The 23,596-nt window shown below is 39.3% G+C and overlaps 1 long non-coding RNA gene across 2 annotated transcripts in view; it reads left to right on the forward strand.

Annotated features, from left to right (window-relative positions):
• Window positions 1-23,337, forward strand: part of LOC120324479 — a 73,728-nt gene extending 50,391 nt beyond the window's left edge. Inside the window, exons 2-4 of one of the 2 annotated variants that reach the window (XR_005565828.1) lie at window positions 1,649-1,786; window positions 9,312-9,435; window positions 23,146-23,337. This is a non-coding gene — a long non-coding RNA (uncharacterized LOC120324479). Of the gene's footprint in view, window positions 1-1,648; window positions 1,787-9,311; window positions 9,436-12,370; window positions 12,446-23,145 lie in introns of those variants that run through there. The other variant, XR_005565827.1, reaches the window with a different exon arrangement.
• Window positions 23,338-23,596: the final 259 nt, after the last annotated feature.

The raw sequence follows: 23,596 nt of genomic DNA on the forward strand, positions 1-23,596 counted from the left end.
GTAACTATTAAGTTACACACAAGGTCAGATGATTACTCAGAACTTCCTGGAAAGCCTCTTGTTTGTTTTAGACAAAAGTACTCAGGAAGTTTCTCAGCTCTTCCAGTGGAGCTGTCCTGGCAGAAGCCTGCCAATCCTCAAACTGCACTCAGTGCATTTTTTGGAAGACGAACTAAAATAATTTTTAGTCCATCACTAAAACCAGGGCATGTCAGCATTGTCCCATATATTTCAAACACTGAGACTATTTTAAAGATCTTCTGCATTTCAGTTAATACAAAAATGTCCCCTCATTCACTGTGATGGCAATGTGACAGGCTTTTTGGTGTTCCCCACCTGCCATCTTCAGACTAGCATGTTCCAGCTCCAGGCACAAATTTGATGCCTTTGCAGCTCATCTCCCCTTTCCACACTCAGGCTTTCAGTCTTACCCAGTTGGCAAGGCTTCACCCTGCTTTAGACACTTTCTGCAAGGCACAGACTCAGGGAGCTAAATGTATGTACTTTAAAGAAGATAAAAGAAGAGGAAAAAATAAACCAAGCACAAACTCAAAACGGCTTCTCACATGGATTCTCTTTAGGTTCACAGCCCCTGGTGGCTCATTTCAAAGCACTTGAATCTATACAATTAGGCTGAATGCTTCCTGTGATTTTGGGTGATGGAGCAATCATTTTAATGTATTTATATCTTGATGCTATATGCTTCTCTTACAGCCCTCTCTGAGCAGAAACACGCTGATAGGAGCAATGGAGTTCCAAGGGGCTGTTGTGTGTAGTTTGTGTGTAAAGCTTTAATTCTCCAAACAGCCATCAAGCTGTGGGAGAATTAAAGGCAGAAGGCAGCTCCTTCCTGCTTCTGCACCTCCAAGTCCTCCACACATAAGCGATGAGAAGCTTGTGGGAGGGAGGTCTACAAGCTGTTGAATTCAGCTGTTGCCTTAGAAATGATAACTCTCTGTAAACAAGGCCAGCCACTACCAATATGAAAGTGCTACTGATGTGGCTAAATTAGTTTAGAGACTACTGGTGCATGAGAGCACTTGCAATACTGTAAGTTCTGTTGGCATCTTAGCTTCAGCCTCCATCATTTGTGACACTTTAAAAATGGATTATGAGAGCTACACAGAAGGGGCCTGTACTGACTTGATTTCCATGAGTTGGTCAAATATTGCTGTAGTAGACTAAATAATTTTGCAGTCAAGTCTTTAGTTTGCAGTCTGTGTGAAAAAAGGTGGAAGGGAAGGAAGCTGGGACCTGTGCTCAGCTTCAACAGCAGGACTGGGAGGTCTGATGGACTCTGAGCTGTTGCCTTTCTGGCAACCCTGAACCTCACAGAAGTCTTATGCATCTGAAGGAGGAGGGTGAATCTCAAAATGGAGTGTAATGATTTCCATGGAAAAACCCCCCCGAAATAAAATAAACCCACAAACCCCCCAAACACCCCAGAGTACCTGTGCCTCTGCTACATTGCTTTTCAGCCAGGTGAATCTTGCTACTAAAAAACATTTGGTGGAACCTAATCCAAACGCTTTGGGGCTGATTTGCTTTCCAAATTATCAAGACTTTGTATTGCTGCTTTTTGGAAGCTGTTCAGGCGTGTATATTCTGTAGATACACCACTGATTTGTTTGGGTCTTTTCCTCCACAGAAAAGAGGGTACTGCCAGAAGACAGAGCAAGAAAAAATAACTTTGTGTTCAGCTCAATGAATTCAGTTCAGCTGGTGCTGGAAGAGTGAGGTTTTTCTGTTTTTCCTCCTGGCATGCCAGGAAGGCCTTTGCAATAAGGTAGGATTAGACAGAATGTAAGTGCAATTTATCATTCTGGTTGTTTTATTGTATCAGGAAACCAGGAAACTTGGTTTAGCAAGTGACTTTTGCTAATTCTAGATCCCTGTCTTTTCTCTTTGAAAGCAGATCTTTGAAATTTGTTCCAAAGTGTCATGAAATACTGAGTTATATTGAAACTGTGGTTTACTGCCTCTGACAAAGTATTAGTCAAGACAGAAATTATGAAAACTGGTAGTACTAAGTGTGCTCTTCTCTTTAGTATTCGAAGGTCATCAAAACTGGGTCATAACTGGTGCTCATGTAGAACTTTCCTAGCTCATGAAGTCAAATTCAGACTCTACTTGGCAGGAGTCTTTAACCTGGAACCTGCAGGCTTTAGATTATAGTTGCCATTTAAATAAAATAATCTTGTATTATTATTGCAGCAACCAAAATTTGTACATGTCTTCTGTCTTTATGAAAGGTTGGTGCCAAATTGTAGTAATTTATAGCTATTTTAAAACTGGATCCAAATCCCATAAATACATTCACAAAGCTTACGATAACTGTAGCTAGTTAACACTTTATCTACATGAGGGGAAAAGAAAAAAGCTCATTTCAACGTTTGAGCGCAAAATTTATAGCTTTCTTTTTGTTGGACAAGTTCTAAATATTTCTAATGTTAGATATCACAACTTCTTATTCATTTTTATGTGTGGAAGGGCATGGCATCTTTCTCTAGTCCAGCTTTTTACCCTTAATGCTTCTGAAATTGAGAGATTAATATTATTTTGGATCCTTAATCAGAAACTGGCCAGACATTAGCATTCAAAGCATGACAGTAATTCTGTAATAACAGGAAAATGATAGTCAGACCAGGCAAGTAAACTCTGTAGTAAAGAACAGATTGCATCCTTGAGGAAAATATACAGTGGTTGTGTATTTTTGCTGTGCTGATTCTTATTCTTGTGTTTGTGATGTCTAAGAAGTCAGAAGTCAGTTATGTACTGGCATTTACAGGTTTTGGTATTTAGTAGGGCAGGAGAAGTCTGCCAACTCATTTCACATGGGCCAGTTCACAGTGAGACGCTGGAAGGTTACAACTTCATGTCTGCTAATATGGATTTGTTTCAAACCAGTAGACCAGAGATGAAGTGATTTGCTTTCCTTTACTAGTTACCTTAATTCTCTCAACTCTTGCATTCTCTCTTTCCTAGACTTGATTATATTTGTCACGCAATGCATTTGTGGCTGAATGAATATGTATGAAGTGTGCACCACTTGTTTAGCAACTGAGCAAATTGGTTATGAAAATTGCCTGCTGGAAACATTTTCTACTTAGGCAGCTCTGCTTATGCTGTGGTTTTTTTGTTTTTAACTTGCACCCCCAGAATTTAATTCTGAGTAAGTGATCTTGCTAATAGGTATCCACTCAATTTGTAGGAAGCAATTTGTTTATTGTGCCTCCAAATTGATAAGGATGGATTGTTTGTTCAATAAATCTTTTGGTTATCCACCCTGTGGTTTACTCGCCTAACAAACGCTGGGCTGAGCCTCTTCCTTACCTGGATGTATTTTTAATATTTCTTGAAATTATTAGCATATATTGCCTTCCTTAGGCACAACTTTCCACACACAGTCTATGAGTATTCCTGCAAATAGTGGAAGTTCAGTATTTCCATGTGTAGTAATCACTCATCTTCAAGTTCCTGGAAAAATAACAAGAGGGGAATAAAGGAGACCAGAATAAATTACGATGGGAATGCATGACTATATCTTTGTATATTATTTCCTTGCTATTCTGCCATTTGTTGAGTTTCACACAGTCTTATGCTTTTTAAGACAGGAAAAACTCAATAAGACTGAAGAGCAATGGAAAATGTTTAACTGCTTTAGCGATAGAAGCATGATCTTTAATTCAGATTTCAAGTGATTTGTTGGGCTTATATTTGAACTATCATTTAATTTGTTTCTTTAGAAGACTAAGGTTATGAAAGAGGAGTTGCTGAATGTTTTACTTGTAATGAATAGGCTAAAGCTTCCCAGAAAGTCTTGAAAGCACAAGAGTTCAGTACTAATAGCAATAACTATGTGTTTTATAAGCTTTCAGAGGCATTATGTCAATCTAGGGTGAAAGGAATTCATTACCTGTATCTCAAGGAACGGCCATCCAAGTCTTGCTTTTCCAGCAGAGGCTTGGTAGTATTTCCTTAATAGCAATTCACCTTAGGGGACTCCATTTTGTATTTTCAAACTTAGGGTTTGCTGTATCAATAACCTTCAGGATAAACACAGAATAACATTTCTCTTATTGCTCTTCTCTGCTTCTGGGGGAGCTCTGCCAGTAATGCAGAAGGGTAGTTAGGACCCTATGGCTCAGGTGGCTCAGCTAACCAGTACCATTTGTGATGTCTGTGTCAGGTCTCTGAGCACTCAACAGAGTTATTTTATACTCACTATGAAACCCTCTGTCAGAAATATATTATTTTGAATTACCACCAATCAGAGCTGAACTACTGATTAAAGAGGATATGGTTTTGTATGCCGTAACCTCACATTTGAAATGAGGAATGTGGCACTTCTAAGCAGGTGGAGTACCAGGCTTGCTTCTGATATGCATGCAAAAGTTGATAAAAACCCCTCCCCGCAATACTAGATTTTATTTGGAGAGGCAGGTGTGCAGAGATATGTGCCTATTCCTAAAATTTAAGCTTACCTTCCTTTCAGGTTGACATTCTTTATGCCTTACTCTGTCTGGTACTGTGCAAGGACTAGATTTTTCAAAACCATAGGTAAGGTTCAAGGAATAGCTTCTACAGTCCTTTCCTGTGTGAAGCTGAGTTTTGGAAATCTAGCAGCTGCTTAATACTTTCTAAAATAATTATTTACAGCTCCCTGTACATTTTCATCTCTGTATTCATTTTTTTCCTGTGAAACTTCAGATCTCATGGCAGTCCTTTCTTCTTGGACTATTCTGGCACAGACATTATGCTGTCAAACAGCTGATTTCATTAGTAGGGGAAAAGACAAGCTCTAAATTTACTGTATGGGCTTTTCAACAGAGACTTGCCAGCCTAATCCTGTGAAACTAAGACATTTGATTCATTCTGCCATTCAGTGGAACTGCCTTATCTTTACTGTGTTTGACATTTAACAGCTCAGTTGAATTTGCCCAAAAGAGTGGGAGGGAAAAAAAAAGGCAACTAAAATTGACTTTCTTGGTAGATTAAAAGACAACTTTAGCTGGAACAAGTCACTGCCAAGATGCAGCAGCCACTACTACTTGCACTGCTAAGGAGAGCAAGGAGCAGAGACCACTGATATCATTCAGGTAAAGAAAGAGGGGTGACATGGCCTGTAGCCCTTACTGCGCTCACCAAAGACAAATCCAGAGCAAGCCTGAAATGGCATTTGTTTTAGTGATGTTGCCTTGGAGAGTCATTGAGTATGACAAAAGCAACAGAGGGACCTTGTAGCTGAATTCAGATCCTCGCTGTGGAGCCACTTCTCAGCCAGAGATGCTGGTATATGCTCTGCTAGATTGTGGCTTTCCAAACACTTCCTCAGCCATGTTTTTATTTTTTCCTGTTGCAAGTGTCTCAAACTGACCCTGTTAAAGTTTCATGTTGGCTTTTTGAGGTTGATTTATTTCCAGAGAGGTTTTCTTGTTAGCCTTCTCTTTCTAAGGGGATAAGGAATTCCTAAAGCTCTTTTCCATCTGTATGGTAGTTGTTTGAATCACCAATTGTTACCTAGTTACCTACCCTCTGGAAAAGCGTCTTATTATTTCCATTACCTCGACTTGAAGCTCAGTTCTGTTTGGCATACTTATAATTATTACCAAACACTTTTATGGTAGAAGAAGAAACGGAAACTTTGCATTTCTACAGAAAGACATTTTCTGTGTGTTTGACTCCACATCCAGTAATTGGGGTTATCTCAACAAAGAACAAAACTATCAATTTGCTAATTACCTTTTCCATCAAACCAATTCTACCTGCTTTTGAGAAAAACCCTAACTTTTGGTTTTCTGTTTTTCAAGAAAAAACGTTTTTCTTAAGTGAAAGTCTTGCGATTTTTTTCACTTTTTTTCAAAAAGCCATAGCAAATCTAGATGACACAACTCCTTGTGGATTTTTGTTTGTTTAGCCAAAGGTAGAGGACCAAGGTAGAAAAAGAAGCATCATTATTTGTTTACATTTGTTTTAAGAAATGCAAGCTAAACTTCAAGATTAACAGGATCAGTGGAGGCTGTCCTGGTTATAGACTCTGTTTGTATTCCCCTCCTTAACTATTCTGACATCACAGGTGTTACTGTTTCTTGAACAAATATGGATATTAATGTAATTTAATTACTTGTTATAGATCCTAAGAATAAGGAATGCCATCCTTAGAGGAAGTATAACCTGGCAGTAAGCCAACATGCCTTAGATTGAAGTGTTCTGGAGGGTTGGGCAGTGTCCCAACCCGCCTCAGTAATTTTTTGTAATGTTTTATACCAACACTACCACCTACAGGAGTTCAGCAAAAGGGATACTTCATTTTATAAAAATGTAAAATAGAACAGAAGTAAAGGTTCTTTCAGTATGGTCTGACCTTCCTCAGTATCCAGCATTTGGGGGTAAATCCAGGAGCTATTAAGACGCAATTCTTGCCTCATGAATCCAGACATTTCTATGGAGAACCATACTTTGAGAAAGGCAGTTCTTGTTGCATTGTAACTCACTGTGCTAGAAATTTCAACTCTCTTGCTCTTCAGGTCTTAAGTGTGAGTAAGCATGTGTGATTTAAATTAAAACCTCACAAACAACCATAGATCAGAGGCACATCTGCATTAAAAACTTGGCTTAGGTTAATGTGTACATGACTATTTTTGGTTTATGTATAGACATACAACAGTACCAGTATTTTAGTCTGTGTGGAAGTTTTATTACCCACACAGATGTTGTATATACTTCTTTGCTTCTTAGTAAGCTGCCGTTAGGCCAGCACAAACAGAACTGTCTGAAAATAGATGAAGGGGATTTAAAAGAAAATACGTCATTACTTGTGGTATCTTTCAGTCTTACAGGACTTTGAAGGATTCTGTTTCCATCCACCATCATTGCTTACACTATTTCATATTATTTCAAATTATTTATCTGAAGAAAGGAAATTGTGAAGCTATAGCTTTACAAACTACACAGAATGAATGACAAATTACATTTCCTCATTTTATCACTTTCTTGTCGGTCATTGCCAAGCTGAGAGAGATGATCCATAAATAGAAGAGAAATATAAATTGCATCTTTAAAAGAAAGAAGTGCTAAGCATTGTTGTCCTGTGCAGCAGTGCACTTGAAATTGTGCTCAAGCTCAGTGGATTTCAGTGAAGCTTAGCTAGAGAAAAGCACTAGGCATAGTTGCTTAGCACCCTGTGGAATCTCCTTTCAATAAAAAGCACCAAAATGGCAATTAGATCATGCCTATCTAAATTGTCAATGAGAAATAAATGTATTGAGCGTTGTTGTGATGGCTTCTATACTGTTGTCCTAGTTAGGACAGCTGAGACCAGTTCATCATGATATGGGTGTAACCCAAAACTGTGTATTCTATAGCCTTCCATGCCATTTCCCAGAAATTGTTAGCAGTAGAGGCCTGTAGATGTTCCTGTCCTCGACTGGACTGCAATCACCATTTTGACTGGACTGCAACAGCTCTCCCACGAGCAGGCTTTTCTGCTCTCCCTTTACTTTGGACTCAGGGAGGGCCCGGGGAACACTGTTTTGTTCATGTCCCAGGGTGCTGGGTTGTACATTTGGGGTTTTGTGGATTGAAGCCGGTTGTTTGTCTGTATAATCATACTTGTTGTGTTATTAAATTATTATTCTGACTTGTGGTCTGTCTTTTGAGTTGAGTTCATTTCCCCTGCTGGTTTACCTTTAAACCAGCACAACTGTGCTGTCCCATATCCTCACTGGCATTTTAATTTCCTCTGACAGCTAGCAAAAGCTTAAATCTCTAAGGTGATACCTATGGGATTTTCTCCAAATGCTCTGTTTGTGTATTTATATCCCCCAAACTTGCTTCGAAGTTTGTTCTTGCTTTTACAAGAATATTTCAAGCTTAGTCCACTGATGGTGTCATCTCTAGAGGTAGTTAAATCATGTCTGTAAACCTGACTTCCAAACTTTTGGCCTGAGTAGGAGAACATTTAGTACGGGGTTCCTGGTTAGCGTGTTGACCATGAAGTGGAGAGGGCAACCTGAGGAGATTTACTTGCTCAACCACTGTTGAAGTAGGTGCCTGCACTTCCCAGGTGGCTGGGGTGTTTTCAAGTGTGGGTATTGCTCAGAAAGAACATTCTTTGTTTATTAAAAAGAAGTTAAAGGCACCCAGGGAAACAGGGTAAGAAGATAATTGATTTCAATATTTAATCCATAACTTCACCGCTCTCTTTTCTTTAGCTCTTCTAAGCTATGATGCTTTCTGATATTTTCTAGTTAAAGAGGTAAAATGAGAACTTTCAAACCTTTTTAAAAGCATGTGAACTGTGGAAGGAGGCAGCAAAACTCTGTTCATGGGGGGGGTTGGGCAGCAAGACTCGGAGGCTGAGCTTAAATACATAGACAAAACGCATAATAAAACATTAAAATAGAGAAGTAAAACTGACTTTGCCCAGAACTGTTGAACAATACTTCCTGTCAGCTCTGAGAAAAGCATTTTTACCAAGCAATACAATGTAAGGTTACTGATGGTCATCTTATCTATAAAGAGTCTTGAATAGCTGCAGTTCACTGCAGGACGTTGTAGAAGCCTGTTTTCAAGCTACACATAAAACTATTGCTCTGAGATATCGGAGGAGTTCTCAGGAATCTCTGCTATGAGCTCCAAGCAGTAGCATTTGGGAAGCTTGTCTTAATTAAATTTCAGACATAAGCAGACAAAAAAAACCCCAAAACCCTGAACAACCAAAAACCAAAGGCGTGAAAGAGAAAGAAAACCACTGAAACAATTGTTGTCTGCAAAGTCAGACATCCAAAAGGTCACAGTTCTTGGTTCTTCCCCAAGGTCCCTTGGGTGTTTAACCCTAGTATTTTCACAATCTTCTCTATATTAAACCTTGTAAACCACTTAAGACGCTTAAAATGAACAGTGCCAATGTCAATTTATCTGTCCTTGGTGTGGGAGGTTAAACTTCATGTTGACATAATACTTTGTGTTAAAAAGTTCTGATATAAAAAGATTAATTATTTTGAGTAAGCATATTATTTTTAAAATTAACACTAGAATAGTAATAATTATAACCTTGAAAAGTCATAATGAAAGTTGACCATTCTCTGAAAATTACCTCCTCCTTTTCTTTTCCCATGATAGGGAAAGTATGGCTTTTCAGGCAAGAGGTAAAAAGCTTGCCCTCTTGGGCCTTTGGCCAAATAGTACGTTGTAAACCTTAAATACCCGCATGCAGACAACACACATGGCATGATGGTACTGAAATATTTTTAATACCTTATTTTTGAGAGTAGTTGACTTGAGCAAGTTTTTCTATTGGTATTTTACAGGTTTGCAAAGCACACAAGGACCTCTGTGTTTTTAGCAGTACTTAACAAAACTAGAATGTTTTGCTTTGGGGAAGACAGCTGACACATTCTGCTCCTGGTCAGATGTTTGCAGAATCAGGGCTGAGTAAGCTTCTTTTCTTTTGTTTTGTTTTATTCATATATTACCATAATTTTAGTAGGTGAAAGGATGGAATACCAGCTCTATGCATGCTTCGCCTTTTCATAAAAAAAGAAATACAGCTGTCAGTCCTTCTCATTCTACCTCTATTTGGATTGTAAGAATGAGTTAGTCAAACATATGGTTTCCTTAATGTCTCTAAAACTATCTTTAAAATCAAGTATCAAACCACCACCATTCCCAAACTCATTGTGTGTTATTTAGTCTATTTGCAAATACAAATGTGCTATAATTATTTTGTTAACCTCTAAACTTGCACGGGGCTTTGTAGATAGGACCTTACAAAGTATGATTCTCTTCCTGTGCTGATGAAAAACTCATCCATTGGCCAGCCTTAATACCTCAGCATGATTTTGCAGATGAATCTCAGCTACTAACTGGGGACTTCTGTCTGAGGGATGCCCAGTGTCCCTCTTAGAAGCCCCATTATACTGAAGTGTCCCAAATGTGACACTGTTGTCCCTCCTTGTGCCACTTTGTCTGCAGGCCTGCCTCTTAGCTAAGCAGTGCCAGAACTTTGAGTTGACTTCCTAATGATGTAAGAGAGAGTCTGAGTGATAGTAGTGTGTTTTTTGTATGTGTACTAAGAGAGTGATCCTAGAAATGGGGTGGTCACAAAAAAAATGCAAGCACTTTCTCAGAAACATGAGCTCCAAATCGTTCATAGGAAGCAAGTCTAGTTCAAGACCTGACTCTAAACTGTGAATTTAGAGAGTAATTCTCAAGCAGCTGGCACATCTACTTCTCCAAAGCCCACTGTTTCTGTGTAAAGCTTTGTAGAATATAGGTGAGCAGCAAAATACCAGCTTTTCCTAAGTTTTCCCAGCAAGGACACCTTTCATACAGTTGACGTCGACATTAATGAAGCAATATGACACATGACTCAGTAGGCACAGGGTAAGACCTTGTCATCATTTGCTCCACAGAAAAAGACTCTGTGCATGCCCTGATTCTCAACAACCACCAGTAAGTGAAAGAAAGCTGAGGCAGTCTGGCTCTACCGGGACAGAAGTCAGGGGGGACCCTTGACTTGCTAAACCAAAAACTTCCATGTGGTCACTTGCTAACCAGCTGCTGGTGCACGGGACCTTGTGCACATGGCAGAGATCTAATGAATCTGTAGCCTGAATTTCGTACCTGGCAATGCAAAAGTGCATCTATGAAACTGCTTGATGAAAGACTTAAAAGGTGGCTCATGAACACTGCATTTGGTTTTATGAAATTACTGACTTTTGATTGCTTCATTGTTAAATGGTGAACAGCATTAACTAGTGGTGTGGGTTTGCCGAGTGTGTTGTTTCCACCAGCTTTACGTTGCTGTGAGGCCAATTATGTCTACATGGTAGGTTAATTCCTAATTTGCACAGAATCAGGTAGCCTCCCTGAGGTTAAATGGGTATATAGTAACTGTGCTATCTTAAGTCACATGTATATACTGATTCTGCTGCTGTATGTGGCAATTAGTGAGATCTTTAGCCTTGCTTATCTGTTGATGCTAAGAGAATATAAAAAGCATTAAAAGGTATTTTGGAATAGTACTGATTTTGGAATAGTACTGATTTGTTTGTTCCTCATTGCAGCTCATAAGGATGTTGATTTGCATACTGGCTGTATTCCTGATTTGTATTTTAAAGTTATTTCATTTCCTGTTATACTTGTAATGCAAATTACCTTTGTATGTAGAGGAATGCTCTGTCCTCTGAAAAAATGCTAGAAGGGTAGGTTTCAAAAGGGTAGGTTGCAGGTAACATTTTACAATAGCTTTGTTTTTTCTGTTCTCATTTTTTATTATTGGTGAAAGCGAAAGCTCTTCTTAAACCCCAGTGTGTAGCTCTCTGCTGCACCCACCACAGCAAACTCCTCCTAACAGCAGCTGAATTCTTTAATTGAGTCTTTTACAAGATCAGCTCCAGGCAGACAGCAGGGGGAAATACATTGCATCAGTGGTCTCACTGAAGTGAACTTCACCCAGAGGAAAGCGAGTAGGATTGGACTAAGTTGAGTTAGGAGTGTTTAAGGAAAAAATAATAATCCCCAAACTGGGACTGAAAGTATTCAGGCAATCTCAGCTGTAATTACTACTCTGTTCTTAGCTAAAATGATGTTAGGATATATGTAATATTTTTCATGTGTGAATTGCTCATCAGATTGCTAATTGTCTCATAACATAGACAGCTCCTTGCCTGAATGAGGCTGCAAAAGGGTGCAAGGCTCTTTCCAATAATCACACATACAGGCAGCTATTGCAATTTTCTTTTTATCTTGTGTCCTTAAGAGATGATGCTTTTGTGACCATACTATATATCTCTACTTGTGTGCCTGCCTAATGTTAGAGCACTTTCAGCAAAATATGACATGGCACTAGAGGTCCAAAAGATTCAAATTTCCCCAAAATTTTATGAAAATAGAGACTAAATTCAGGAAAGAAACTCAGTTATGATTTCCACTGAGGGAAAGCCTGTAATTTTTCCCATTTTCTGTGGGATGACAGGGACTTTACATGATACAGGCAGGGAGACATCAGGAAAATCTTCAGGCAGTTTTTACCCCCTTACATGTGAAAGCATCCAATCAGAAGACAGAGAGTGATAGGAAACCAGATTTCATTGCTTGTGATATGCTGTAGGAAGAGTTAATCCTGGCTCTTAAAAGCACAGTGATTCTGAGGCAGCTCCCCTCCAGTGAACAAGCAGAAAGGGGAGAGACAAGACATAATTCAGAGAGTTTTTCTGTACAAATACATTCTTGTTTTCTTCCTTTAGATTCTCCTAACAGAGTTGTAGCAGTGATGAACTCTTATGTATAGAGTAAGAGAGCAAAAACATTGACATGGCAATTTTTAATTATTTTTCTTTCTTTTATTTTTTTTTTAATTTCAAAGGTCTGTTGCAATTTGGAGATTTTGATGGCAGAAACAACAGTTACCAAGTCCATGTTAAAAACAATTTTAAAGCTGCAAAATCTTGAAGAGAGTGAAATTTTATTTGATTTGGGCCTGTGTGCACATCACAAAGTAGAAATGGTAACACTGCAAGTCACTGTAATCTCCTAAAAATCAAGCACTTTCAAAACAGTGGTTTTCTTTCTTGAAGCTTTAGAAACAAGTACAATGATATCAACTTGCTCAATTTTTGTAGTGTTGCTTGAAAACTGAAATAACAAAGATGCCCTGAATTTCTTTACTAGAGAAGGAAGCACTGGAAAATGGTTAAGCTCAGTTCAATATTTTTAGCATTGAAGGAATAAAATATGCTATTAAGGGGATATAATCCTAATTTTGGCTAAAGAGAAAATATATTAAAACCAAGTGGAAGCTTATTATTTCATGAGCCTGTGGTTGTGGATTTTCTCCTCCTGGGAGATAGTGTGAGGACGGAAAGAGAAAAGTAATAACCTGTAGAACTGTAAAGTGTCCAAGGGATTTCATTCTCACAGGCACCACGTAAGTGACAGAGGCTCTGCTTTTCTCCTTTCTGTTTCACTAGGCTATTCCTGTCAAAATCTCTGGGTTACCCAGTTTTGGGGGAGAAATCAAACTAAAATAAAACTAGAAGATGCTGAGACAAGGCAGTAATTTGGCACACTAAACCATAGTTATTTAGAAATTACCGAGTCAGTTGCATGAGAATTAGTTCTGGCAAAGCTGCTCCCAGCAGTTTGCCATGTACCTGGCAGTGCAGCAGCAGTCACTGGCACTGGAGAGCCAGTTTGTGGCATGGGTATGAAGGGAGCTGGTTCATTTTTTCCACTTGTGAGTTGTGTAGTCTTGTGTGGGACACTGCCAGGTCTGGCCTGAACTGAGTAACGATGGCTGGAAACTGTGAGATCTGATTTGGTACAAAACCCACACTCGCCTCCACTGTCACTTCATTTCTTTATTAGTCACCCAGGGCTGGATTGCTCATGGGAGCCTTGTGTGATGGTAGGCTGGAGGTACTTTGTGGTGCATGTTGAGTTGACCCTAAAAGGTGCCAAGTGCTGTGGCCTTAATTCAGCTTAACAAATCAGCATGTGTGTGAAGTTAAATTTTCAACTCTGCTCACTGCTGGAGGAGGAGTTAAGGACTTTGTACACTACGTAAAACTTCAGTAGATCCCCTTGTAAATACAGAGGAAAACTTGAATTCTTCTTGTTATACATCTGAGAGGAGCTGGAGTTCTAGGTGTCTTTCTGAACCAGAAGCCTAGAGTAATAAAATGCATTGCACCTGCATATTTAGTCTTGACCTTTACCTACCTTCAAGCTTTTCTCACATCCCTGTCCTGGCATTTTTAATCTAAGAAGAAATATTAGTCTGTTGCAGCTTCCTACTTCACCCTAGAAGTGTGAAAGAAGTGTGAGTTTTACATGTGAAAACACATTACACCAGTGGTAGGACAAGTGTGAGTGGTGGTAGCGTGAGGGAGGTGAGGTAAAGTGGCTTATTGCCTGCCTGAAGAGGTGGACAGCTTGTGAATTGTTATTGAAGATTCATCACCCCACCATTAGACAGGCATGCTCTGTGCAAATCTCTCCTCATAAATAATTATTAATAGTAATCCACTGTAGCTACAGAGTTCAGATGTCAATATTAATGAAGTGAAACCAGCAGCGGCTTTCAGTGTGAATTAAGTGTTGACCATGGCAGTTGATGTTAATCACTTGTGAATACCAGTGAGGTCAGATGCATGCAAATGAAAAAGATCTTTCTCAAACTATTGCCTATGGCTTTTTTGCCAGCTATCTCATTCCTTTCTAACGTTTACCTTTTGTCACCATCCCATTGGTAGGTAGAATGGTACAGATGGATCTGTGTAAGAGCTCATGTGCCATAAATAGCTGCTCCTGCCTGCTTTTGGAAAAGGATCAGTGTCACCAAGAGTGTGCTGTGGAGTGAAGCAAGAGTGCAGGGTGGCATATTGGTGAGGCAGAAATTGCATATAAATTAGTTGAAGCGGGTTGTTTTCTGGGAAGTTTGAACGTGTGAAAATCTAGATCTATGTGGATATACAGTTCGAGAAGCATAGGGAAACCCTGTAATAAAAACAGAAATGATCTAACCCATTTCGAGTAGGCGTTTGTCAAAATCCGCAACAATCTGGGGCAAGACAAAAAATTTATGTCAGAAGTCAAGCATTTCCTTGCATGTAATCCTGGTTGCTTGCAACGAATATTCATGGTGGCTTTGTTCATAATGCGATATTTTTTCTAGCCAGCCCTTATCAGAGTGTGTTTTGGTTTTTTCTACTCATAGGCTTTTCTCAGGGCCACGTTTCCTGAGAGTGTGCTAACTATCTTCCTGAGGACTAGAGAGAGTCATGGCTTGGACCAGGCTGCTGCTGCGGGGAGCAGCAGTAGAAGTAATGGTGAGGGCTGAGAAATGGGGACCAGAGCTGCATCTTTCTTATTTCCTCATGTAAATTATGTCGTCCTCTGTGGCTTTCTGCAGCTTTGTTCTCTGCTCCTTTGGTGATTTTCTGTTTCATTTTCTACCCTCTTTTATGAACCACGTACAGCTTTGTCTCAGGTAGTGGTGGGCCTTATGGGTTGTAGTATGGCTACATGAACACAGGGAGAGGAGTCTTAAATGGAAAACGAGACTCTTGGTGAGCATTGTTACAATCCTACAAAAGCATCCTACTTTTGTAAAAAATCCTACTTTTGTGAGACAGCAGCCCCAGCAAGGTCAGCTCGCCCAGAGAATGCAAATGCAACAAGAAACAGAAGGGGAAAAAAAAAAAATCAAACAAGTGGGTGATTCTCACAGGTTAACTGTTGTGTGGGTGAGTGTGTGCCTGTATGGTTTGAAGAACTACTGGTGTCAACTAGGGTTTTAAGGGTCTGGAAAGTTGTATTTTGCTGTCCTTTAGCCTGTGCTCACCTTCACAAGGGCACAGTGGAACTATCTAACCTGTCATTATTGCATATAGAAGCTTTGGTTTCAAAGACATACATTTCCATTACCATCTGCTAGCAATATCTCAGTTTTCTGATTGCAGGTGTGTTCAATGAATATAAAATTCATCCCTTCTAGATGTGCTGCAATGAGCAGTGACTTACCAGTGTATTGATGTTTTGGTTTTTCCCATGGTGAAATTCTAGAAGCAAATGCAGAGCAAACAACACCACTACCTACCCAAGTTTGTTATTGAAATGTGAGTGAAATCCGTGTTCTCTGCAACAATCTTTCCCAGAATCTCTTTTGTTCCCTCTATGGAGAGCTTGACAAGCTGTAAGGAAGGCTTACTGGCCTTCCACCCTTTGGGGGAAGTGGGTTCTACAGTAGAGTTTGCCTTTTGTTCCTCAGGAGTTTTGTGCTTGTGTTTCTTGCATGTGTCTGTGTGTGGACGGAAGGAAAATGTTCTCTTTTGTGGCTGTCCCTGTACCAGAAGGCACTAGTGCTCACTGTGGACAAGAACCTTCAGTCAGGCTAAACTTGGAAACAAGAAAACATCAGTGTTTTTTGAAAGCACTGTGTTTTGAAGAACCTCCCTCCTGCGCTGGGAGGAGCAAAACCTGGAGAGGGCATAATGCAGAGTGGTTACACCTGAGGGTTTGTATTCTGTCCCCAGCCTTAAGGTAGGACTGCCGTCAGTGCTTGGGATACACAGACACCAACATTGGCAAGGTTTTTCTGTTAAATAGTGACAGAAATGCCCATTCAAGTCTAGAAAATTTCCCTCCCCTCAGAAAAAAAAAAAAAATCAAACACAGACTGCAGTCTTCTTAATCATCCTTGCTATTGATCTTTAGAACGTGGCTTTGAATGCCACCATCAAAGGGATCATAGACAAAAGCACAAGTCTCCTTTTCTCACACAGAGATTCTTTAGGCCTTATGATACAAAAAAGTTGAAAGCGTAGAAGAAATGTTTTAAGATACTGTCATTTCATTTCAATTGTCTCAGTTATGGGAAAAGGCTCTTCATTTTACGAGAGTAATTCTAATTTCTATTTTAAGGATCAATTGAGCTTTTAAGACTTTGGCCCTTGTTGAAGAAAGCATCACCACAGGAAGCATTGTTCAAGGCTACGTACCTTACAAAAGCTTTGTGATCCCTATGGCCACAAATCGCCTGTCCACCTAAAATGACACTACCTGTTAAATTGATGATTTCCCAGTTTTAGTGAAGTCAGATACATCACGACATACCTGCATTTTCTGTCTGGAATTTCCCACCTAGACCTAAAGCCAAATCCCATGGTTCATGAAGCACTGTACAGGAGTCGGTGTGGTACAGAAAGGGGCTATCCTTCTGTTCTCCTCTTCCCGGGACAGTTTGGAAATTGCATCTGTTCTTGGCATATTTTAGAGCATCCAAAAGGTAATGTTTACCTCACATCAGCTATAACAATGCCCTGTGCTCTCCTCTCAAATACTCCATGTTCAAACTATTCTCCATGTCCTACCACAACCAATGCCCCTGTTCCTAGGTAGGAACTTTGTTGGTTTTATACTGCTTGGGGACCCAGGAAATCTCTGCCCTTGTGCTAGGACACAGGAGTAGCACAGAGGAGAAAGAGTGTGGGATTAGGTTCTGATCCTTCAGGTATAGTTTTAAGTTGTAGTTCTCTGAGTAGGTGTACCAACCTTTATGTGGTGCATTGAAATCAGGACAGTTTTGTCTCATCTCTCTTCCTAAAATTTAATATGTTCTTAATTTTATTATTTGAATTTTATAGATTTATTTTTTCAATAAATAGAATGATGATTGAACTAGGTAACACCTGTGCTTTGAGATCTTGCTTGATGGCTGGCATGGACCTTTGTCTTTGCATAAAGCATCTTTTTCCAAGGTCTTTTGAATTGGACTATTTACTAGTGGCTACAAGAACTCGGGATTCCGCCAGTTGGTTCCCCTGCCTTAGTCTTGTTTCTGAGTGTTTCAATTAATGTTTGAACAGTTTTTTCATTGTGAATTGTTTCAAATGAGTCTGTTGAGTCCCCCAGCCTTGCAAATCACTTTCATTTAGAACCACAAATTTGTAAGAGCTTGCCCAGAGAACACAAGAGCAAACAAGGGGGAGACCCTTTCCTTCTGAGCTTTCCCAGGTTGAGTCGAGTGTTAGCTGCCAAAGCATGTAATTTTAAGAACTTACAGAAACAATCAAAGCCTAGCTTAACTTTACAGTTAAATCCCAACCTTGCTAACAGCAGACTCAGACATGAATGCCACATGTTGTTATGCTAAAGAGTTTGCTCAGGAGCTGCATTTCCATGCAGTGACCCCTAAAAAATTCACTAGAGATTCCATCTGCTTCCTGCTGTGACAACATAACATTGTCTGAGGGAGTGAGAAGATGAGCTTACATCCCCTTGCCAGCACTTGAAAGCTGTTAGAGGAGACATGTGGAGAGATATACGGGTCACATCTTGTAGTTCCATTCTCCTACACAAGATCAAGAAATATATTTATATATGTAGAAAAGCCTGAAAACCCCCACCGTTAAATTATTAACTGAGATTTCTCATCAGCGCTACTGAAAAGAAGTGCTTGGGTTCTGTATGACCTCCATGGATATGTAATTAAAATATAAATTTTATGCTCTCCAGTCTTCTTAAAGGACTATATGTTTGGAAACAATTAAGACTAGTCCAGAATATGTCAAAACTATCCTAATAAGTTTGAAAGCAGTGTAGACCTACTCAAAAAACAGCTTTCTGTTACCACACCACGTGTTTAATGCAGCAGCATGGAACGCTGCAAAGGTTAATTGAACTTGGGTGCCAGACCATGGCTACAGTGGTAGGATCCTAAGCTAATTATTGTACTGCAGTCACTGAAGTGCAGGCTCACCTTGAGAAAAACTTGGCCAGAAGATAGATATGTAATAAAGAATTTGTTAAGCAACTTTTGGTCCATTTGGTTACAAATTCTAATAGCTGTAATGCAGAGAAATAAGGTTCACTACAAGCTGATTTCATTTAGGATACAAGTAAGCTGGAGATCTGGGGCCTTACAGTTCCAAGACAACATAGTCCTGTGAAGGGAGAAACATGATCATCTGTTGTGCCCTGTTTTGGTCCTTATTAAATTCTCAAGCTCACAAAGAAAAGGGGCATTTTAAATCATATAAAGTATAATTTATAGGCATTTCAATAAGTTTTATTAATAGAAAAGATGTAACAAAATATATAACTAAAAATCTTCCTGTGCATAATATGTTTATTTGTGCTAGTCTTACTTATACAGCTATGTTTTTCCATTACCATAGCTATGCTGGTAATCCTAGGAACAGGAGTCTTGGTCTGTTGTGAAGTGTTTTACGTGCTGATGGACTGTTATAATTGATTGCTATACTGTAATTGAAAAAAGCAACCTTTTCACAAATGAAAACTTTCTTTTGTAGCCTTCTATAATAGGAGATGATAAGCTCTTTTTTTTTTTTTTATGTGGACCTCGAGAGAACATAGAGCCAGAGGCTGGTTAACTTTGTATTGGAATAATGACCCCAAAGGGTAAAATAGGAAATGTCTTACCAAACTTTGCCAGTAACACTGTGATCCACGAGAGACTTGCCAGGGAAGAAGAAGAGGTACTAGGAGCATTTCCTTTTCTGTTCCAAACGGACCTATAGGAGGTGCAATATTAGATGTATTAACTGTTTGTTTTTGCTGGGCTTTTGCCTGTCAAGCCAACCCTGCCAACCACAAATTTCCTGTGGTGCCTGGGAAATATAAGTGCTTATACAGGGCTGAAAGTCACTTTATGGACCCTGAACATCTTCCACTTCTTGATCTTGATGAGTGTTAAAGAGCCCAAATTGTGTTTTGAAGTGCAACTATCAACTATAGGACTGATAGCTTTTTCATAATCCAAGCATTATAACTTCAGGTATTCTTTAAGCCACAGGAGCAGATGATTGCATTTCAGAAAAGACTTGGGGTTTTTCATGGCAGAGAAGGAAATAAGAGAAACTCAGGAAAAATATAGTAGAACTGTAATTGTTCTAACCCAGAATATTTTCCAAGAGGCATCAGTGTTTTCTGAGGCATGCTCAAGCTTAGCAGAACCCTTTGGAATGTGCTTCATTGAGAGATTGCAGTTTTATTAAAGTCTTTGTCCAAAAATTAAGATAAACCAGAGTATTTTTTCCCTTTAGTTTCCTTTAGATTAGTTTCCAGTATTCTTCACTCAGATTGGCTTATTAGGCAGGTTGCTTTGTCATAAACTCTTGCTTCAGGAGGATTTCAGCAGCAAAGTTGGAGGTTCCTGCAGGAAGAAACTAGGTAAAATAAATGGTTTTTTTCTTATTTTGCCCCTGTCGTTTATTCTGTAGCAAAAGGAGCAATTCAGAAGTCCAAGTTTAAGACATAACTTAAAATGGAAATAACCAATAATTGCACCTTATTAAAAGACATACTGTTTTAAAACTTCATAGCTAGGAACTCACTTGTGCAATTTGTGGATCAAAATATTATGGTATGTTAATTTCCAAAAGAAGAAACCATACAGTACTCACCCTGTGTGACTATCGAAGAGGAGGAGTGAAGGGTATTTATGATGATTGCCATGGGAAGATGAGGGTGCAAAATTACCCCCACTGCTGCTCTAAAGGATTGCAATTATATGTGGAGACATCCTGAAACAGGGGAGATCATAAATGTGCTTGCTAGGAGGCTGATAAAAGTACATGCAGAGAAAATTATTCACTCCAAAAGTCACTGACTGATATAAGCTGGGAAGAGTGGTGGGTTATTTTTCTCCTCAGAGTCACTACAGCCTATTGAAGGCACAGTGTCCATGTGTGCACAAACATATAAGAATGCCCAGTTTTCCTGTACCTATTGTTTTTCTCCATCTTTCATCTAAAATTGCCAAGGCAATTGCCAGTGCCAATGGATCACTTTGAAGATAATGAAGGAAACGCTGAACTTGGTGCAGCTCCCCGGGGCAGTGCATTGAAGGTTTGATGCAACTGCATCATTGGAGAGACTCGAGATGTTCTTCTCTTAGCTGGAGTTTCTCAAGGGCTGTGGCTTCATGCCAGGTCACTGTGCTGGAGTGTTGATAAGAAGAGACAAAGCCAGATCAGCATTTGTCCAGATGGGATTGAGTCTCCAGCCAACTGGAGATTGTAGAAAACAGTATTCATGCATGCTGCCAAGATCAAACTTATTGTTTTCTGAAAAATCCAGGATTATTTCTAACCTAGAGATTGATCTAGTATTGGGATATTTATACTCTAAAAACTCTTGCTTTCTTCATGTTGTAGAGCTATTGCTGAGACGTAATCAAAGTCAAGCAGTAACATAGCTATGCTTAGTCACTGGCAAAGAAAGATGCCAAATCTAACAGGCTGAGCAAGTCTAAAAGCTGTGTCTTTGTTTTGATTTTATTTTGAAAACTGAATTACTGATAAGTGCAAGAAATCTGTGGATAAAGAGTGCATTCTGAAACTGTTTTTCCTGAAAAAAGATAGAGTAACTAATTCAACCATGTTCTTGCCAATGAAGACTTTATATTTCCATGTGGGAATTCCAACATCTTTTCTTCTTGAAGAAATGAGCCATGTGAAGAGTTTGAAATAATGGAATAACTTAGCCTAGAGAAAAAAGTACTGTGTCAGGAAGGATGGGGACAAAGTAACTTTTCATGTATGTTGCTGTGAAGTGAAAAGGAATATTTTTCTCACAAAGTGTAGACTAGGTAGAGCAGGAAATAATGTGCTTCAATTGCAGTATGAGAAATTAATTTATCTGTTGAGAAAAAACTTCTTATAACAAGTAAATCATCAGAATAAATCAACTGCAAAAGTTATAGAGTCTCTATATAGTTAGAGAGTTTTAAGAACAGGTCAGGTAAGCATCAGAGAAAAGTGAAGTCAAGCTGCACTTGGGACTGATTAGTTGCCTTTAAGTTCACTTCCAGTACTTTTTCAATGGCTTATTACTTGCTATGGCAAAAAGGGGATTAAAATGAAGGTTTTTGTTACATCAAAGGGCCATGACAGCAATTTTCCAGCCAAAAAAAATCACTGTGAGAGATACTATCTTAATCTAATTAATGCTGTTTAATAAATAACTAAACCAAGCCACAGATATGTTTGTGGGAGCAGGGAGAGGAGAGGAGTGGAGCAGAGAAGCATGTTGGAAGGCAAGAGAACAGAGCCTGTGATGTGCTTAGCCCGTGGTTCCAGTTTAGAGAAAAGTTGCATCTTGTCTGCTTTTCCTCTTAAGTTATAGGAGGGAAAACACCACCACCACACACCGAAATGATCTAACAAACTCCCACTTCTGCTCCACAGTAGATACAGAACAAAAGTGAATGACAGAGCTTTGCCCTGTCACAAACTGGCTGGAGGGAAACAGATCTGCTGTGTCCACAAGAGATGCCACAAGGACTCTTTAATTTTTAATCACATGTTAATCTAGAGAAAGGTTTAACCGGTGCCTTTCAGATCCCATCTGCTCCGGCAGACCCACAGACAGGCCTGAAGACCAAATTATCATAACCTCTACAAATAACAGAATGGGTTTTATGTAACTATAATTGCCATGTCGCTGCTACAGCCATGTTCATACAACATACAAGGGAGTGTTCAGAATAAAGCCATTTATCCTTGATCCACATTGCTGGTGTAATATTTTGCAATAGGGATGGAGGCTCTTTGGGGCCCTTTTGCGTTAGTGGGATCTACCTCTTCTAAAAAATTCTCATTGATCTTTTGGGGTTTTTTTTGTGCAATTTCCTGAAATACATACTTTTAAATGTAGAATATTCAGCAGTGACATTTTGCTCATTTGCCTTTAAAGCTTTCTCTGCAAATCTCATTGGCATTTATCCCAAAAATATGTTAAAATTATATCCTTGAAGAAACTGGTTTAAAGCTTACTGGAAAAGAGCTGATCTCTTTTGTTTAATTTTGGTATATGCCTAAGTAAGCACAATCTGTTGGTTACAAGATTAAAGTATGTCCTTAGAAAACTATCTTCACTAAAATATGTACAAGGCATCATAACCAACCCAATGCCCTACCCAACACTTGAGCTAATATTTTCCTGTTGATGTTGAGGAAACCCTATTGGGAAAATGGGGAGAAAAAAATGTGTTTTGGTATTTCTGGTGACAAAATATACTACTGCATTTTTTTTTGTCTTGAAATTTCTGTTAGGAACAACCACATCTCATAACTGCTGCAGCCAGGGCCCCATACTGTAAGTGATCCTGATAGTAAACAGCTGGTGTGATCTTATCACATGTATTTATGTAACAAAAAGACAATACCTCCCTTGATATTCATATTGATATTCCCTTTGACTTCCACTGCCTCCACAGAACAACTCATGCAACCTTGATGTGCCTTGAACCAACAGCAATACCCAGTAAAGCAAAAATTACCATCATTAAATTCTTAGCTAATAACATGTAAACTCATTAGTTTACATTTAGTTCTGAGAGAAGAGCTGTATAGCCAGAAATATTGCCAATAAATTGAACCATGCTGTCTTCAGATTCGGAGACTGAAATGTGACCTTTTTTGCATGCAGGAGTTTTGGGACAGCGTCTGCTGAGGGAGGTCTGGCAGCTGGACCTACCATTGTTTCCACTGCCTGAGAGCTTTCCACTTATAGACTAAGTAACCTCAGCCTTGAACTTTGTTTATACCACAGGAGTCATGTTCTCTATGACTCACAGAGCCTTTGGCAAACAAAAATATTTAACTTTTTTTGAAGGGTGAAGAGGCTTCAGAGCAATGCTGGACTGAGGAGACACTGAGGAGAAAAGGAGAGGAAAAATCTTTGGGAGAAGATTTCTGGTTAGAGTCTTAGATATTGCTCAGCAGCAGGATGAAGTGAAGAAAAATAGAGGGAAGCTTCGGAGCAGGAGTGAAAATTCATAAATAAAAATCTATGGCTGACAGGGCAGAAGAGAGTTGCCAGGTGCCTGATCCCTGAACACTGAGCATCCACATCAAACATCAGGTCTCCGGATATGGCCTACCCTCAGAGGCCACAATAGGATGCTGAAATTCCTCAGACTCTTTCCACTTTTTCAAGTCTCCTCATTAGATGCTGGACAGGCCCCAATGAATAATGTAGGACAGATTTTAAGTGTAAGAGTCACCCCTAATCAGAAATTGTTTGTTCTCTACCCCATCCCCTCCCTCCAAAAAATAGTAAGAAC

The sequence above is a fragment of the Pipra filicauda genome, unplaced genomic scaffold, assembly GCF_003945595.2.
Source record: "Pipra filicauda isolate LSUMZ 115617 unplaced genomic scaffold, ASM394559v2 scaffold550_size315814_pilon, whole genome shotgun sequence".
Classification (NCBI taxonomy): Eukaryota; Metazoa; Chordata; class Aves; order Passeriformes; family Pipridae; genus Pipra; species Pipra filicauda.